Source organism: Physeter macrocephalus, chromosome 16, assembly GCF_002837175.3.
Source record: "Physeter macrocephalus isolate SW-GA chromosome 16, ASM283717v5, whole genome shotgun sequence".
Classification (NCBI taxonomy): domain Eukaryota; kingdom Metazoa; phylum Chordata; class Mammalia; order Artiodactyla; family Physeteridae; genus Physeter; species Physeter macrocephalus.
Window position 1 is genome coordinate 68758863 of NC_041229.1, and position 16849 is coordinate 68775711.

Here is a 16849-nt window from a genome sequence, read left to right on the forward strand (position 1 = left end):
CCACTACCAAGTCGCCCTTCTTGTGTCCTCAGTGAAGTTACCTCTGTGTTGCAGATTCCCGCCAGTTTCTCACCGACCCGGCCAGATGCACCTGAGACTCCGGGTGAGCGAGTGTGCGGCTCAACCTCTCCTTCAGCGTCCACAGAGATGTGGGGTGTTGTGTAGTGTGAGAAGAACGAGACTGCAAGAAAGGCCACAAATAATGGTTCGTTTCTGTGTGTGAACCATACTCTTCCTCGAGTATCTTGTTTGTAGACATGTTTTTCTTTCTACTTTGGAATCCTTTTCCCTACTCCTTGGAGAACTCATCTTTCAAGGCTTTGTTGTCATTTATCACTCTTTAACATCATTATTGGTTCCCTCCGCCTAAGAGACTTTGAACTCTTCAAGGGCACCAATGTCTTTCTGTGCCCTCAAAATCAAGCACGATGCCTGAAAGATTAGGCTACTAAGGAAAAAAGTGGACATTTTCTTACAAGACACGTATTTTCTCTTTTGTGAGCAATCTTTTAGTAAGTCCCCAAATGAAATAGTTTAGGACAGCTCTGCAATCAGCTGCCAACCTAACATTTACCGACTGCCAATGATGACTTATTTTCTTTATAAAGAAGAAAGGATGAGTACCTAGACTCAGGAAAGGTAAGAGTTGAGAGGGTCCTTAAGTATCTAAGCTTTGCAGATGAAGTAAGAGACTCAGATCATTTAAGTGATTTGCTCAAGTTCCCAGCAGTTTAGTACCACACTCTTCCTTTTAAACCTTGTCACTTGTATATTTTGGACATTTTTCCTGTTAAACATTTTCTAGGTTAAACGTGACTCCCTAGTATTCTGCATTGTGAACATATGATACTTTATTTACCCAAATCCCCATTGTTTAATATTTAGATTACCCTTCTCCCAAGCAACTCATTTATGAGCTGCTTGACATATTTTTTGTGTGTACATCTATACTCCTTTAGAATAAATTCCTGAAAATGGAATTGTAGGGTCAAATGAAATGGGTATTTCTAAGTCTTTCATAAAAAGTGCTAAATTGCTCTCCAGAAATGTTTTACCAAAATATATTCTCAACAGTAGTATATGAGAGTGCTCCCCTTCTTAAACTCACCAGTACTGCTTGTTGTCATTTTTCAAAATCACTGTTAGTTTAGCAGATTGAATTAACAGATTGTTTTCTTTTGTTTTCACAGCACCTAGCATAATGCCTAGCACATATTAAGAGCTTAATAAATAGTGTTAAATGAATGATTAAATAAATGATCATTTAAAATTATTATATAGCACATAAACATTTTGATAGTTCTTTTCTACATATCTCTCTATATTCATGTGCCTCACACATGTATAATAAATATATAACCTTTTTAAAAGTAAAGTCATATTAAACTGTTTTATACTAGACATAAAAAGTTGTGGCCATCTAACATGTCCATAAGTAATAATCTATATTATTTAAAATAGTTGCGTAGTATTCAGTTGTGTGGAAATACAATAATTTATTTAACTATGGATGGGCAATTAGATTATTTCTAAGTTTTTGCTATTATAAAAATACTATAATGAATATTCTTGTACATGCACACATTTTGTGTACTTTCCTGATTACCTCCTTATGATGAATTCATAGAAATAGAATTGCAGGTTCAAAGGGAACCCACATTTTCAATCATGATAAATATGGCTAAATAGCAAAAAAAAAAAAAAAAAAAGAAAGCTATATCGGTATATTTTCTAGAGTGCCTGAGACTCCACTTTCTTTATGGCTTCACCAATACTGGATAGCGGACCTCTCACTGCTGTGGCCTCTCCCACTGCGCAGTACAGGCTCCGGACGCACAGGCTCAGCGGCCATGGCTCACGAGCCTAGCTGCTCCGCGGCATGTGGGATCTTCCCGGACCGGGGCACGAACCCGCGTCCCCTGCATCGGCAGGCGGACTCTCAACCACTGTCTCAATTTATTAATTTGTTAATCATTTTCTCATTGATTTGTAGGAGCTCTCTGCTAAATGAGATGTGTAGGGTGCAATTGCACAAAACTTTCCCACCACATGTTAAAACACATCCTGTGGAGTTATTTCTTCCCTGCTCTGTGAATGAAATATGGCACAAATATCATGACTCTTCTGACATTCAAGTAAAAAAAAAAGTTAACTAGGCAATTCAATAGCCTCAGATAAGTAGTTAATAAGTCCAGCATAATAATAACTGGCAGATAATAGCAAAGCCCCTTCCCTCCTCTACCAGCTTGAGCCTGCCATGGTGAAAGGGGAATGGTTGACTTCTTCTCTATGTCCCAGCCTAAAATCTCTCTTCATGCCCCCTCCCACCACCACCACCAACTCGGTGGCCTTACTTCTCCCCAGATGAAATAGAGGAAAGGGCAAGAGAGTTCTTAACGTGGCTAGTAGAGTTCTGTTGATGCTCTCTGAGATGAGCAGGTGTTTACACTTGACTCGTTACTTTATGCATTCTTTGGAAACACTTGCATCCCCAGTGAGCAAATGCTCACAGTCCCTCACTTGCACTTGGGTAAATATATGTCATCTGGTCTAAGGTTCAGTGTTGGTTATTAGCATCTGTTGTATACACCTCCAGCTTCTTTCTGTGGAGGTCTCCTCACACTTCCACTTGATCCTCTCTGGTAGCCCATATCTGACCGAAAGAAACACCCACAGAATGGCTTTGCCTCACATCTATGGGAGTATAGACTGACAAAATTGAAAACTCATCTTCACAGTTAGCCAACCAAAATTTCTTGCTGCCTAGATTCCACTAGAATGTTAGCTCTATGAAGGCAGAGGATTTTCGTCTATTTAGTTCACCTCTGTAGTCACCTGTGGCTAGAATAGTGCCTATACTTAATAAGTGCTCTATAAGTATTGAATGGATGAGTTCCTCAGATATAAGCCAGACACTAATCCACCACCGTGACGCCCAGCTTAGGGGTCCTATATCTAATTTCCATTAAAGCCTCTCTCCCTAGGCATGAAGTGAGGAAATGGGTAGACAATTAAAAGTGACAAAAGCAGCCCCCCTCTGTTTTTTAATTTCTAATTTTGGTGGTCTTCCACTTTACTGTGGAATGTGGGAATAGTTGGCACTTTACTCTCCTTAGAGCCTCAGCCAAAACTGAGACAGAAAGTCCCATTTTAACATCTTGCTACACACATATAACAATAGTACTTATTTATTTACAGTTTGTCTCCATCTAGTAAATCAAACCCCTGGAGGACAGGGACTGTGCTATATTTCTGTTTGTATAATATATATATCTAATGTATCATGCAAGCTAGGTACTCAATAAAGTTTAGAATTCGTGGATGAGTAAGAATACTTTAGCAGTAGTAATAATTCCAAATATATTGCAGATATTCCAATTCAAAGATTAAAGTACAAAACTCTGTTTATAGTACTCTTCTAGTAGAAATCTTTAAATTTGGAAATATTTATAGCAAAATGACAGATTTACTTGTACTTTAATGTCACTGTGCCACATATTCTCTGCTGCCCCTATAGATCTGCATCACCCTTTAGAGGTTACATCAGCAAGTTCCCTTCCCCTCTGGCTTCTGGTTGAGCTCAGCTGATGGAGCGTGCTAGCAGGAGATCAGAAGGCAGTAGGAGACAGAGATTAGTGTATTTATTACCCTCTCTCCCTTCACGTTGGCCAGGTTGGCCAACGTGGAGGGAGAGAGGGTAATAAATACATTGCATCATCTCTTGCTGTTTCCTGCCTCACATTCTGATTATATTCTCTTCAGTTGCCCTTTTTGAGTGTGCCATCTGTTTCTTGCTGGGACCCTGACAGATACAATAATATTTTCAGTTTTTACAGGGTGCAGTAGGTATACACCAGTTTTTGTGTTTTTTTTAATATTTATTTATTTTTGGCTGTGTTGGGTCTTCGTTTCTGTGCAAGGGCTTTCTCTAGTTGCGGCAAGCGGGGGCCACTTTTCATCGCGGTGCGCGGGCCTCTCAGTGTGGCGTCCTCTCTTGCTGCGGAGCACAGGCTCCAGACGCACAGGCTCAGTAGTTGTGGCTCACGGGCCTAGTTGCTCCGCGGCATGTGGGATCTTCCCAGACCAGGGCTCCGTGTCCCCTGCATTGGCAGGCAGATTCTCAACCACTGCACCACCAGGGAAGCCCCTACATCAGTTTTTTGATGTGAGAAAAATCTGTTATCTTTTCTTGAAGTTTAGTTTATATTACACTTCTAGGCACATTAATATTGGTGGCTCTGAAATAGCTGGAAAATAGAACCTAAAATGATATATGCCCTTTCCTGTTTTCTACCTTATCAAATATATAGGAAAGAAGTCAGCTTACAGTTGGTTTTATATTTTTCCAATTATAAGAGGAATATACATTTATTTTAATTTTTTTCAAATGCAGACAGTTTGAAAAATAACCCCATATAATCCACTAGGTAGAGAAAATTACTATTAGAAATTTAGTCATTTTCCCCCTACAATAATATCTATCAAAGAAGGGAGGAAAATTATCCTGATAATACATTTTTCAATATTTATAATATGTAATACATTGTCTTTGTGTGCATATGCCTATTGTGGGGTGTGACTCATTCCATAGAAAGAAATATTGCATTTCTTTAGATCAACATGAATCGGACCCTGAGTTCCCATCCTGCCATGTTGGTGGGAAAGTCAATCTCAGTTATTATTGAGCATTTCCTCTCCATCCAGGATTGTACAAAGTTTCTAGGGCCTTAATCATTGTGGAAATACCTGGAATTACCTCAAATTATTTGGTCGTCAGTCCACATTGATTTACTGCTGAGATTCCCTTTTGTGCCATCTTCCCTTCAGGTCTGAGGACTCCAATATTTCTTACCACCCTGAGAACTCAAGAATCCGGAATCAAGTGAGTAAATTCAGCACCCCCTGCACCCAGGTGCAGCTTTCCTCTCTGAGGTTTTGTCACAGAGCAAGACAGGAGTCTTAGATGTTCACTCAACTTATGGGCTTCCATCTCCTAAATCCTGAGGAATCTCTTCCACGTCCTCCTCAAAGGCATTCCTTTCTTTTTTTTCCCCCTTCTCATTTCAAAATATAGGGAGAGCCTATATTTGTCTCCATGCAGCTTTTGCTTTTTGCCTTAGAGGAATCTGAGGTCTGGATACCTGCTTGAATGGGGTCAAGAAGCAGGGGGATAGGAGAAAACATAGAATTAGTATCTCAACAAAGTAAACTGCCACAAAAATTTGTATCCAATTATATATGCTTATTTTTAACCTGCTTTTTAATTTAAACATTACACCACAAACATTTCTTCATGTCACATGCTTTTACATGTCTGTATAACCGTAAGGTATTCCATCATAGGAATGTATCATAATTTATTTAACCAACATTTGATAGCCTTTAGATAGCTCACTCTAAAGGTAGCCTTATCTGTATCCACTACAACCTTTTTTTTTTTTTTTTTTAATAGATACTCAGAAGCTAAGATTCTCTTTGGGTAAGAGCTTAAGCTTGGGATAGAACAAATTGAAATTAATAGACATAATTTGGAAGATTAACACTTTAGAATTCTATCTAAAGTATATAAGATAATTTTCCTCCTCAGTGTGTGTGACCAAAAGACAGGCCTGTACAAAAGCCATTGGCATACTTGAGTTGTTGAGAAATGCTTTTTTTTTCCAGAAATTAAGAAATTATTACAGAATGTCATCTAGATAGTTGAGTAACAATAAATGTTACATGTGCATAGGAAAGTTTCAACTTGGCTCTTATTCGAATATTTTTATTTAATTCTAAAAAATCCTGAAGTGACTAAAAATGGTCTTTAAACAGAGTAGTGCCACTTTTCTGGCCTATTCTTTCTGCAGAATACCCTTACTGATCAATTTTGCAACTGCTGGTTAAGAATCAGGATGTACCCTGAGCCAAATCTTTAAATCATGCTTAAAGGAGCCTAAAGCCATTAAAACCCCAAGAGATCAAAATGTTTCTTCTATCCGTCTACAAGTGGGGCTCTGATGCAAGAGCCACTGTGAATAATCCAGCCAATCACCTTCAATTCACAAAGCCACCAATATATTCATAGAAGGGAATGATGAAAAGGAAAGGTTTTAGAGTCAGATATTTCTCTTTAATTGAACAAATATTTGTTGATTACCTTACTATATGCCAAGCATTATTACTAAGATGCTGAGAATACCTCAGTAAACAAAACAGACAAAAATTCCTGAGGAAGAGTGGTATATGGGATGAAATCAGAGAGGAAGTGGTTTGGGGGCTGCAGATAATATAGGGCCTTTAGGCCACAATAAGGACTTTGACTCTGAGTGAGATAGAAAGCTACTAGAGGGTTTTGAACAGAGACATTTCAGGACTGACTTTTTAAAAGATTATCCTGACACTGTGTTGAGAACAAACTATAGGGGGCCAAGGAGGTTAACAAGATCAAGCCTACAGTAATCTAAGTGAGAGATGACAATGGCTTGGACCAGAGTTGTAATGGTGAGATTATAGGAAGTAGTTGGATTCTGGGTATATTTTGAAGACAGAGCCAACAGTGCTTTGCTAATGGATTGGATGTGACATGTAGGAGAAAGAGAAGTTTCAAAACGGCTAACGTTTTTGGCCTGAGCAAATGGAAGAAAAAAGTTGCAATGAAATGTGACAAAGGAGAGATGGGAGGAGTAGGCTTGGCGGGAAAGATGATGGATATGGTTTTGTATATTTCAAGTTTGGGATGTCTCTGAGACATTCTAATGGAGATATGGAGTAGTAAGTTGACATATGAGTTGGAGTTTAGTGGAGAGGTCCAGGATGGAGATCCAAAATTGGGGGTCATCATCGTAGAAGATTTATTCAGAGCCATGAGATTGGAGTGAGAGTAGATAGGAAAGAATTCCAGGAACTGAAAGCTGGGGCATTCCACTTTTAAGACAGAGCTGGGTTTGTATTTAAGCCTAGCTACTTACAAGCTCTGAGACTTTCGATGACTTATTTCACCTCTCTGAACCTTTGTTTTGTTGTTGTTGTTGTTGCTTAAACCTGTAAAATCGAGATCATATTGACCAGTATCTTTTATGATTATTGTGATAAGTGAATTTCTCATTTAAAGTGCTTAGCACACTGCCTGGCACATGGTAAATAGTCAGTAAATTTACCTACTATTATTATTACTTTTAAAACCAGCATTTGTCTTCCAAAATGTTGCTGACTGCCTTAGTGATAATATGCTCATATAATCAATATAGTGGCAATACCTGTTATTTATATGGATAAAAAGTGACAAATTGGAAGTATACAATGAGCCACTCCCTCCCCCCATATCTAACACCTTAAATAAGATACACTTTTAGCCAAGAGTAAAGCTGAGAGGTTTTTCAACTTGTTAGCTTTTGAAGTCCTCTTAACTGTTTAATTTTGCTTTAATCTCTTTTGAAAATTTTTAGGTATTTTTATTTAGCTGCCAAGATCTATGATACACAATTATAGAGACTCTAAAGCTTTGGCATTCAGTATGGCTGACTGCTACAAAAATAAAAACATGGTTGGTGAAGTTTGAAATAAGGATGCCCTTCTTTAACACATTTGAATAATCATTTGATCTGGAAATTATTTCATCCTTTATAAAAAAAAAGTCTTTTAATTTTCAAAATAGATGGCGTCTTATTGCCCTAGCAAAATAAAATATATTCTGATCTCATTTTCATAAAAATAACTCTGAGATTGTTTGGAAAACTACTTTCTATATTAAAAACAGGCATTTCTTCCTTTAATGGGCCAAAGCCAGCCTTTTTTTGGTGTCAGAGTGGCTTCAGAATTTCTTTTCCTTTGGCCTGTTGCTGAGGTGGCAAGGGTAACCATTGAGAAACAAAAGAATAGAGACATTTTAGGATGGAAAGAGCATTCTTATAAATAAGGCAAAATTTTTCACTTGTTATAGTTCCTTTTCTTTCCTCGCTACAGAGAGAAAAAAAGTCAATCCCTAGGCTAGTAATTCCTTAGATCATAATAAAAGTAATGTGCCCTTTAAAACCAATATTTTCTAGAATTGAAGTCCAAAGTTATGTGCGCAATTCCCTCCTCTGCTGCTAGGTGGCAATTAATGCCTTGGAGAGAAAAAATCCCCACCCACCCCTTCCCCCCTTCACCTTCCCCACCCAGAAAGATACGTGCATTTTCTTTTCCTTAAGGTAAGAATTCTCTTAAGGATAATACTCTCTTTCCTGCTTTGTTTTGTCCAAGTGAATTTACATTCACCTTTTCCTTTCATTGTTAAGAATAACACATACAAATCCAACAAAGACTGCTATAGCTAGGGAAGAATAGATCATATCTCTTAAAGAGGGTGGTTTCCAAACAGAGTGTATGTTCATGAGTGATATAGAGTAGGAAGTTGCTATAATTTCCCTGCAGAGTTTTGTTTTTCTCAATTTTAGTAAAGAAAAGTTTCCTGTGAAAGGAATTACAATTGGCCCACGTTAACATTATGCCAAATGTTATATAATTAAATAGAAAATAAAAATGAAGAAAGAAAATAATTTTTAAGACCTAAAAGCAATTTCAGTGTGGTGAAACTGCTTTTCCAAGTGAACTATAGGAAAAACAATGAAAGAATTCTTCATAAGAGTCACAGAGCGGTACTATATAAAAAATAGAATTTGTTTTTTCTCAGATAACCTACCCAGATTTATCTATTCCTAGCAAAGTTATTTAAAGACTACACATAGCTTCTATGTATTTGTAAGTCTAGTGAATCTGGTCTACATCCTTTTTAAAATATGTTTAATCGAGGACATTGCTTTTCATGACCTTCTTTGCTGAAAGAGTATATGTAGTGGGTGTTTGTTTTATATAAAATTCAAAATATCAAATCCCTGTTCAAAGAAGACTCTCAGTTTGGGTCTTAAACCAAAGAGACTCTCCCCAGGCTGAACTTAATGAAGCCGAACACCAAAAAAGAAAAGCTGCTTCTGGCATTCTAGGCCTTCCCTGCATCCAGATGGCCTGTCTGTAGCCTAGCCAGAGCCAAACCCTTCCTGCTGCTGGCCTTGGATGACAGCCCCAGGCTACACCAGCTTCCATACCCTTTTAACTCTTCAGTGTCCAAGATTTTTAAGAAAAGATGGGACTTCCAATGTGAATTGGGCTGAAAGGGTAAATCAAGTTTTCAGCTTGAAGTTTAGTTTATAAAATTTTTATCCACATCCCCTCCTCCCTCCCCTCCCATAGGCTCCCTCCCACAGTAGCTCAGTCAGCCATCTGGCATCAGAGGAGCACCGTTTGGAAGACAGTGTGTGTGTGGGCAGCCTGCAGGTGAGGACAGGGCTGCCAAGGCAGACCATGCGGTTTGTTCTGTGCCTACACCCAATACCTGACTTGTGCCTTTCCAGAGCACTAGTATACACACAGCAGTCCTGCTGTTTAGGATGGGGGTAATTTCAAAAAGTATTTTTTAAAATAACTCGTTCACTAGACTTAAGTTCCGCAAACAAGAGGGCATAAATGGGAGATATAAAATGACCATGCATGGATTTAAGTGAGAACTTCTCTGAAGTCGTTGTACCAGAAAAACAAACCTACTCTGTTTTAAAAGTATCCTTGGAAGTCTTTCTAGTGGCAGCCATTGTTTTCATCTTGGGTTTTCAAAGGTTTGGGAATTTCACCAGAAGGTAATACACGAAGCAAACTTTACACTTGAAGGTAGAATTTCCCTATGGTTTTGCTTTTCTCTACATAGAGGGATGTAATTAACTGATTTGTAAGTGTGTTTCTCTGTTGGCCAGAATAGATATTTTCAGATGAAAGCCTATGTCACTTTCCTTCTTATTTTTGAATCTCATTTCTTAGTTCTGTGCTCACTGTTATTTTTAATTATTATTATTATGCCTGTTGCCAAGCTATTCTACTTTCCACAGAGTCGATTAGAGACCTGAGAAATCCAGGCCAACATAAAGTCCTGGTTTCCAGATCAGACTACATGAACAAAGAAAAACAAAAACAAAAACAGCACAAGTGCTAGTTTTTACAACACTCTTAAAGAAAACAAAATTTAAAAGTCCGAAAAGGAGTCTAGAGCTGTAGAGAATGGAGTTTAAAAACAGGAACCCACAAACCGGTTTGCAGGGCAGAAATAGAGACACAGATGTAGAGAACAAACGTATGGACACCAAGCGGGGGAAGTGGCGGGAGGGCGGTGGGGGTGTGTGATGAACTGGGAGATTGGGATTGACATGTATACACTGATGTGTATAAAACTGATGACTAATAAGAACCTGCTGTATAAAAAAATAAATAAAATTGTAAAATTAAAAACAAAACAAAAACAAAACAGGAACCCACAGAAGGAAGAATGAAAGGATAAAAAAACCATAGAGTACTGAGATGAAAATAAAGTATATAAAAGAGAGAATAAAAACAGATCTGATATATCTGTTGCTTTGCAGCATTTAGCCTGGAGTGCTGGGTGGCTCCTCCAAGCAGCAGAACCGCTGTCAACAGCTGACATAAAAGGGCACTCTGGCACCTGCTTCCGGTTTGTGGCTTCAGAACCCAAACCCTTCCCTTGACCCTCTCCATCCACCTAGCTCTGTTCAGACCTTCACTCCCCTGGTTTCAGCTTTCCTACTTGCTTCTCTGCATTTGCCTGGCTCTCAAATGCAGAAGGTTGTCTTCTGTGCCATGACCTTGTCTCTCTGCAACTAAGATGATGAAAATTGGGACTCGCCATCCAGCTATGTTGTCTCAGGCCATCTTGGGCAATATTCCTCCCCGTTGGACCCAGTCCTCAGGATTCTCCCTTCTGTGAAAAACACAGTGAGCTAGACAGGCATTTAGGAAAGATTTGTCCTCAGGGGGGATAGGATATCACTTCTGGTTCAATGCACATTTCCAGAAAATAAGCTGAGATCATCGAAATGCAGAAAGAGCAAAAAGGTCCATCAGTTCTGAACATAAATGTCTAATAACTGATAATAATAACTGATGGATTGTAATTGGATTTTCACAGAATAAAATACTACTCCCACCAGAAAGTAAGTGTGAGAAAAAAATTTACAAAGGAAAAAAAGAAACTAACACATGGAGTTAGATGTCAACTTTTCCTCTTAGAAAATCTGAAGAAAAGTCCAATTAAAGGGGAACATCGTTTAGAATAAGTCATCTAATGTTAGTTTAATGCTCTTTGTTTTTTTACTGTGCATTTTATTTCTGAGAAAAGAATTTTACTTCCCTTTTCAATTTGAGGAGGGGGGGCAAAAACTTGGGAGCATCATTCCTGTGTTCTAGTGTCAAAAGAAAATTGTTGGCATGAGAAATGTTAGGAATTTATGAAAAACAATAGTTTTCTCCCCTAATTAGAATGTTGTTTTTCACTGTTTTTCCCTGTCACCGAGAGAGTATATGTATAAAAACCCAGCATCCTTGCATACAACCCTTTGACTAGATTTCATAACTCTAGTTCTATGCTAATAAGAAGTCTTTATTTAGTTTCAGTCTTTCCAAATCAGCCTGTAAGTTTCTGAAGCAGCACATACCAGTTTGGTCCTCTCTGTCCTCGCTCCCTTGATCCCCGGCTGAAACCTGGCCTGTTCACCTAAAAAGGTGAAGCTAGACCCTGTTCTACAGAGCATTTTTGTCTTTATGGGGCCCCATAAAACCGTGGGGACTTGACTCCAGCTCAGCGAGGAGATAGAGACTGGCCACCATCTAGTTCAGCTGGCTCAAGAGAAGTCAGCTGCCTCGTCCTCTCACAGACAGTCCCTTCCGTGCTGACCTTTGACTAACTGGCAGGGCTCTTGAGCTCTGACCCTGCTTCCTCTCTGCCCACACTCTTTTCCCCCACATTGTCAGTCAGTCCTTCTTGGAAGGGGGAAGAACCTGAGGAAAAGGTGCTGGGAAGAGGAAAAGTGGAAGTCCTGACATTCAAGCCCCTAAGGATTATTTTCCCCTCCTTGATTAAGGATTACTGTTCATTTAAATGGATATCAACACAAGACTTGCAAAATTTGGAAGGAAATCCAGAAAAGAGGGGATATGTAAACGTATAGCTGATTCACTTTGCCGTACAGCAAAAACTAACACAACATTGTAAAACAACTATACCCCAATAAAAAATTAATTAAAAAAAAAAAGACTTGCAAAATTTGCAGAAACAGAATTTAACGTGTTCTATGCATCAGGGTAGATAGCTTACATATTTCAGGAGACTATGTTAGCCCTTCTGCAAATATCCCGTAGTATTTTATTTATTTTTTTCAACACATGGATTTTTAAAAATTGAAGTATAGTTGATTTACAATGTTGTGTTAGTTTCAAGTATACAGCAAAGCAACACATGGACTTTGTTGGGACACAATTCAGTCCATAATATTACTTAATACAGTGGCAAAGATACAATTCCACATGCTTTCTGGTCGTAAGCTAGGTGGTTTCACTCTGTTATCTAATTACAAACTCACCAACAGGCAAATTTTGATCTTTTTTTTTTAAATAGACACTTTATTATATACACAGGTGATAAAATCCCAGACTTACTATTAGGCACATAAATATACACCCTGCTAAATATTTAATATTATCAAACTTGTACAGCTTGAGCATCCTGTAGTCTTTTAAAAACGCCATATTTAATGCAACTTTTTGCAAACATTTTGCTTTCCTTTTATAATTATGATCTGTAGTTCCACAGTGTAGAAATAGATTCCAGGAAAAATTACAATGCATATAGGCAATGATCAAATAGCTTAAAGAATTTGATGCTGGGGCTTCCCTGGTGGCACAGTGGTTAAGAATCCGCCTGCCTATGCAGGGGACACGGGTTCAAGCCTTGGTCTGGGAAGATCCCACATGCCACAGAGCAACTAAGCCCATGTGCCACACTACTGAGCCTGCACTCTAGAGCCCACCAGCCACAACTACTGAGCCCGTGTGTCACAACTACTGAAGCCAGCGCACCTAGAGCCCGTGCTCCGCAACAAGAGAAGCCACTGCAATGAGAAGCCCACGCACTGCAATGAAGAGTAGACCCCACTTGTCGCAACTAGAGTGAGCCTGCACTCAGCAATGAAGACCCAATGCAGCCAAAAATAAATAAATAAAATAGATAAATTTATTTTTTTAAAAAAGAATTTGATGCTAAAGCTTTTAAAAATGCAAATGACTTATCTCATAATTATTTAATTTTGAAAGAGACCCAAACAATAAATACTGAAGACCCTCCATACCATGTTTAAAAAATTTTTTTTAAAGGTAAAGAATATAGAGGAACAATCGTAAAATTGTAAAAGTCCCTTTACAGTTGTAAAAGCAAAGCTCTGATTGTATTTTCCTGATTTTTCTTCCCCTTTGATGACTTCACTGATGGTGCCTCAGCTGCATGTATGGCATCTCTCCTCCTGCTGACTTTGTACAAAATAATTCCCTCCCTCATTTGGGGATGTTTGTAATCCTTTCATCTAGCCCACTCTATTTACCTTCCAAAAGCTGGCATTCAGCTGAAACCAGAGGAAAAGAAGTCTTTTCCCAGTTTGTTGGCAACTTGTTGAAGGCAATTGACTGCTTTTCAATAGAAAACATTTCCTTCCCCTATCGTGTCACCTCTACCCCTTAAAACACTTTCCAGAGCTCTGGTTGAGCCCTCCCTCGATTGCCCAACAATGGCTTCCTTTTAAATAAAGCAGCTGGTGTCATAAATACGTATTTTCTTAAGAAAAGAATCATTGATTTCCACCCATAATGTGTACATAGTAAAGAGCACCACAGAACTGGAAGGGGCTTCCCAATTCAATCCCACCCATGAATTTTACAGGGGAGGAAACTGAGACCAGGGAAGTAAGGGTATAGTCCAATTTCTAGATCAAAGATTTCACCCTTTTTCTGTAACATGGACCCACCTAGTCAGACTCGTGAAACCTGTGGATTCCCTCTCATAATAATGTTTTTAAGAACATAAAATAATGTACAGTACATGAAGATGGGCCCCTTCCTTATATCGTGTACAAAAATTAACTCAAAATGGATCAAAATCCTAAATGTAAGAGCCAAAACAATACAATTCTTAGAAGACATAAAAGTAAACCTTATGACTAGATTAGGCAATGGTTTCTTTTGTCTTTTTATTTTATTTTAAATTTATTTATTTTATTTATATTTATTTTTGGCTCTGTTGGGTCTTCATTGCTGCGTGCGGGCTTTCTCTAGTTGCGGTGAGTGGGTCTACTCTTTGTTGCAATGTGCGGGCTTCTCATTGCAGTGGCTTCTCTTGTTGCGGAGCACGGGCTCTAGGTGCATGGGCTTCAGCAGTTGTGGCACGCGGGCTCAGTAGTTGTGGCTTGTGGGCTCTAGAATGTAGGCTCAGTAGTTGTGGCACACGGGCTTAGTTGCTCCGCAGCATGTGGGATCTTCCCAGACCAGGGCTCAAACCCATGTCCTCTGTGTTGGCAGGTGGATTCTTAACCACTGCGCCACCAGGGAAGCCCCTCTTTTGTCTTTTTAAAAACATCTTTATTGAAATATAATTCATATGCCATAAAATTCATCTATTTAAGGTATGTACAGTTATAGTACATTTACAGAGTTGTACAACCATCACCACGATCTAATTTTAGAATCTAACTTTTTTTTTTTTAAACAATAAGGAGGATTTATTGGTTCATGCACAAGGATAATCAAACAATGACACCAAGGTCTGGATTTTTCTAAGCATGTCTGTTCTTTTCTGCCGTCTTTTTTTTGAAGAAAAATTAGATCTGATAAGGGACTTCTATCCAGAATAAAGAACTCTTGCAGCTCAATAATTAAAGACAAAAGATCCAATTAAAGAATGGGCAAACGATTTGAATAGGCATTTCTCCAAAGAAGACATACCATGACCCATGGCCCATAACCATGTGAAAAAGTGCTCAGCATCATTAACCATTAGGGAAATGCAAAGCAAAACCACAATGAGGTACCATTTCACACTCGCTAGGATGGCTGTAATCAGAAAGCCATGCAATAACGAGTTGGAGAGGATATTGAGAAATCGGAACCCTCAAACACTGCTGGTGAGGATATAAAATGGTGCAACCACTTTGGAAAACAGTCTGGCAATTCTTCAAAAGGTTAAACACAGAGTTACCATATGACCCAGCAATTCCACTCCTAGGTATAAACCCATTAGAAATGAAAACATAGCATATATCTACACAAACATTTGCACATGAATGCTCATAGCATTTCAGCTATTATTCATGATAGCTGAAAAGTGGAAACAACCTAAATGTCCATCAATATGAATAACAAAATATGGATAGCCATGCAATGAAATATTAGGTGGCAATAAAAAGAAATGAAGTCCTGGTACATGATACAACTGGGGTGAACCTTAAAAACATGCTAAGTGAGAGAAGCCAGTCACAAAAGACTCATATTGTATGATCCCATTTATATGAAAGGTCCAGAATAGGCAAATTTATAAAGACAGAAAGTACATTAGTGATTGCCAAGGGCTGAGGGATAGAGAGGAAAAGAGTAGGCAGTGACTGCTATTGAGTAAAGTTTCTTCTTGTGGTGATGAAAATATTCTAAACTTAGATTATAGTGATGGTTGCATAATTCTGTGATTATAGTAAAGCCTTTGAATTGTGCACTTTAAATGGGTGAATTTTATGTTATATGTATTATATCTCAAAAAAGATGTTTTAAAAATACGTAAGAATCCAAAGGAAACCAATTCTATCAAAATATAGTTATCAGAATATTAAAAAACAAATATATGATATAGTAGTACATGTGCTTCTTTTTTAACATGTTAAATTATAAGACGTAGCAGCAAGTCTATTAAGTACCATAATTTTGAAATAGTGATGAATAGATATCATATCTTGAGATATCTGCAACAAATGCGAAAGCAATAAGAAAATGTCTGACTTCTCGTGGTGAAAAATCGTTAAGTACTGCTAACACTCTGTGGTTTCTTGTCTACATTAATAATCAAAGGACTACATGGCCAATTTAAGCCTACAAATGGGAGGAAGTGAAAGATAGGGCAGAATTGGGAGAGCTCTTGAAGGAAATGCTAAATTTCAATTAGACATCGATGAAAATAATGATGTAATTTTTTTCCCCTTTTAAATTCACAGACACCCTGAATTCTGTCTATGGACAGAATGGACCTCGTGGGGATCCATCAAGAGTTAGTGAGAAAACTGGTTTAAAATCCACGCCTTCTGACTTAGCTAAGTTCTGTATCTAATCCTACACTTTTTTTTTCTCTCTTAATAAAGGGGATTAGGTAGAAAAGATGAATTTTATTTAAACTGCTAGAGTGAGTCAGTTCTAAAACGAGAGGGACCCAAGGGTTGCTTGTGTGGAAGTTTCTAAAGAATAAAAAGGGTCTGAACTCTGACCCTCCCCTTCCTACTCCATTCCTGCACCCCACACACAACCACCACCACCCATGCAACCCATATACACCACAACTACCAAATGATAATATAATTACTATATTTCAATAGAAGACATTGATTTAGAAAAGTAATTGTTGTTTAGAGCTCTAGCAGAATTTGACGTTTTCTCAGAGGGAATATTTTTAAGAATTCACTTTTGAATGCCTGGTGAGGCAGAAAAGCTGCCAGCAGAGATTGAATCTGTTGGAAATAGAGTGGGGTAACTGAGCTCAAATCACTGATTTTAGATTTTGCAGAAATTTATTCACTTTTCAATTTAGGGAGGAGCTTACCAGGGCAGGCCATCTTAAGAGATAGCTGCTGATACACACGTGGTCACTAAGAGGTGGAATGGAAGAAAACAGACACAATCAAGTTGTTTGTCTTCATTCTATTCAAATGACTGTAAATATCAGATGATTACAATACGTACACACAGATGG

The 16849-nt window shown here is 38.3% G+C and overlaps 1 long non-coding RNA gene across 1 annotated transcript; it reads left to right on the plus strand.

The window, feature by feature from the left end:
• Positions 1–71: 71 nt before the first annotated feature.
• LOC102991053 (uncharacterized) lies at positions 72–16156 on the plus strand. Its single transcript, XR_448729.2, has 3 exons — positions 72–205; positions 4828–4882; positions 16101–16156. It is a non-coding gene; the product is annotated as an uncharacterized lncRNA (long non-coding RNA).
• The last annotated feature ends 693 nt before the right edge of the window (positions 16157–16849 follow it).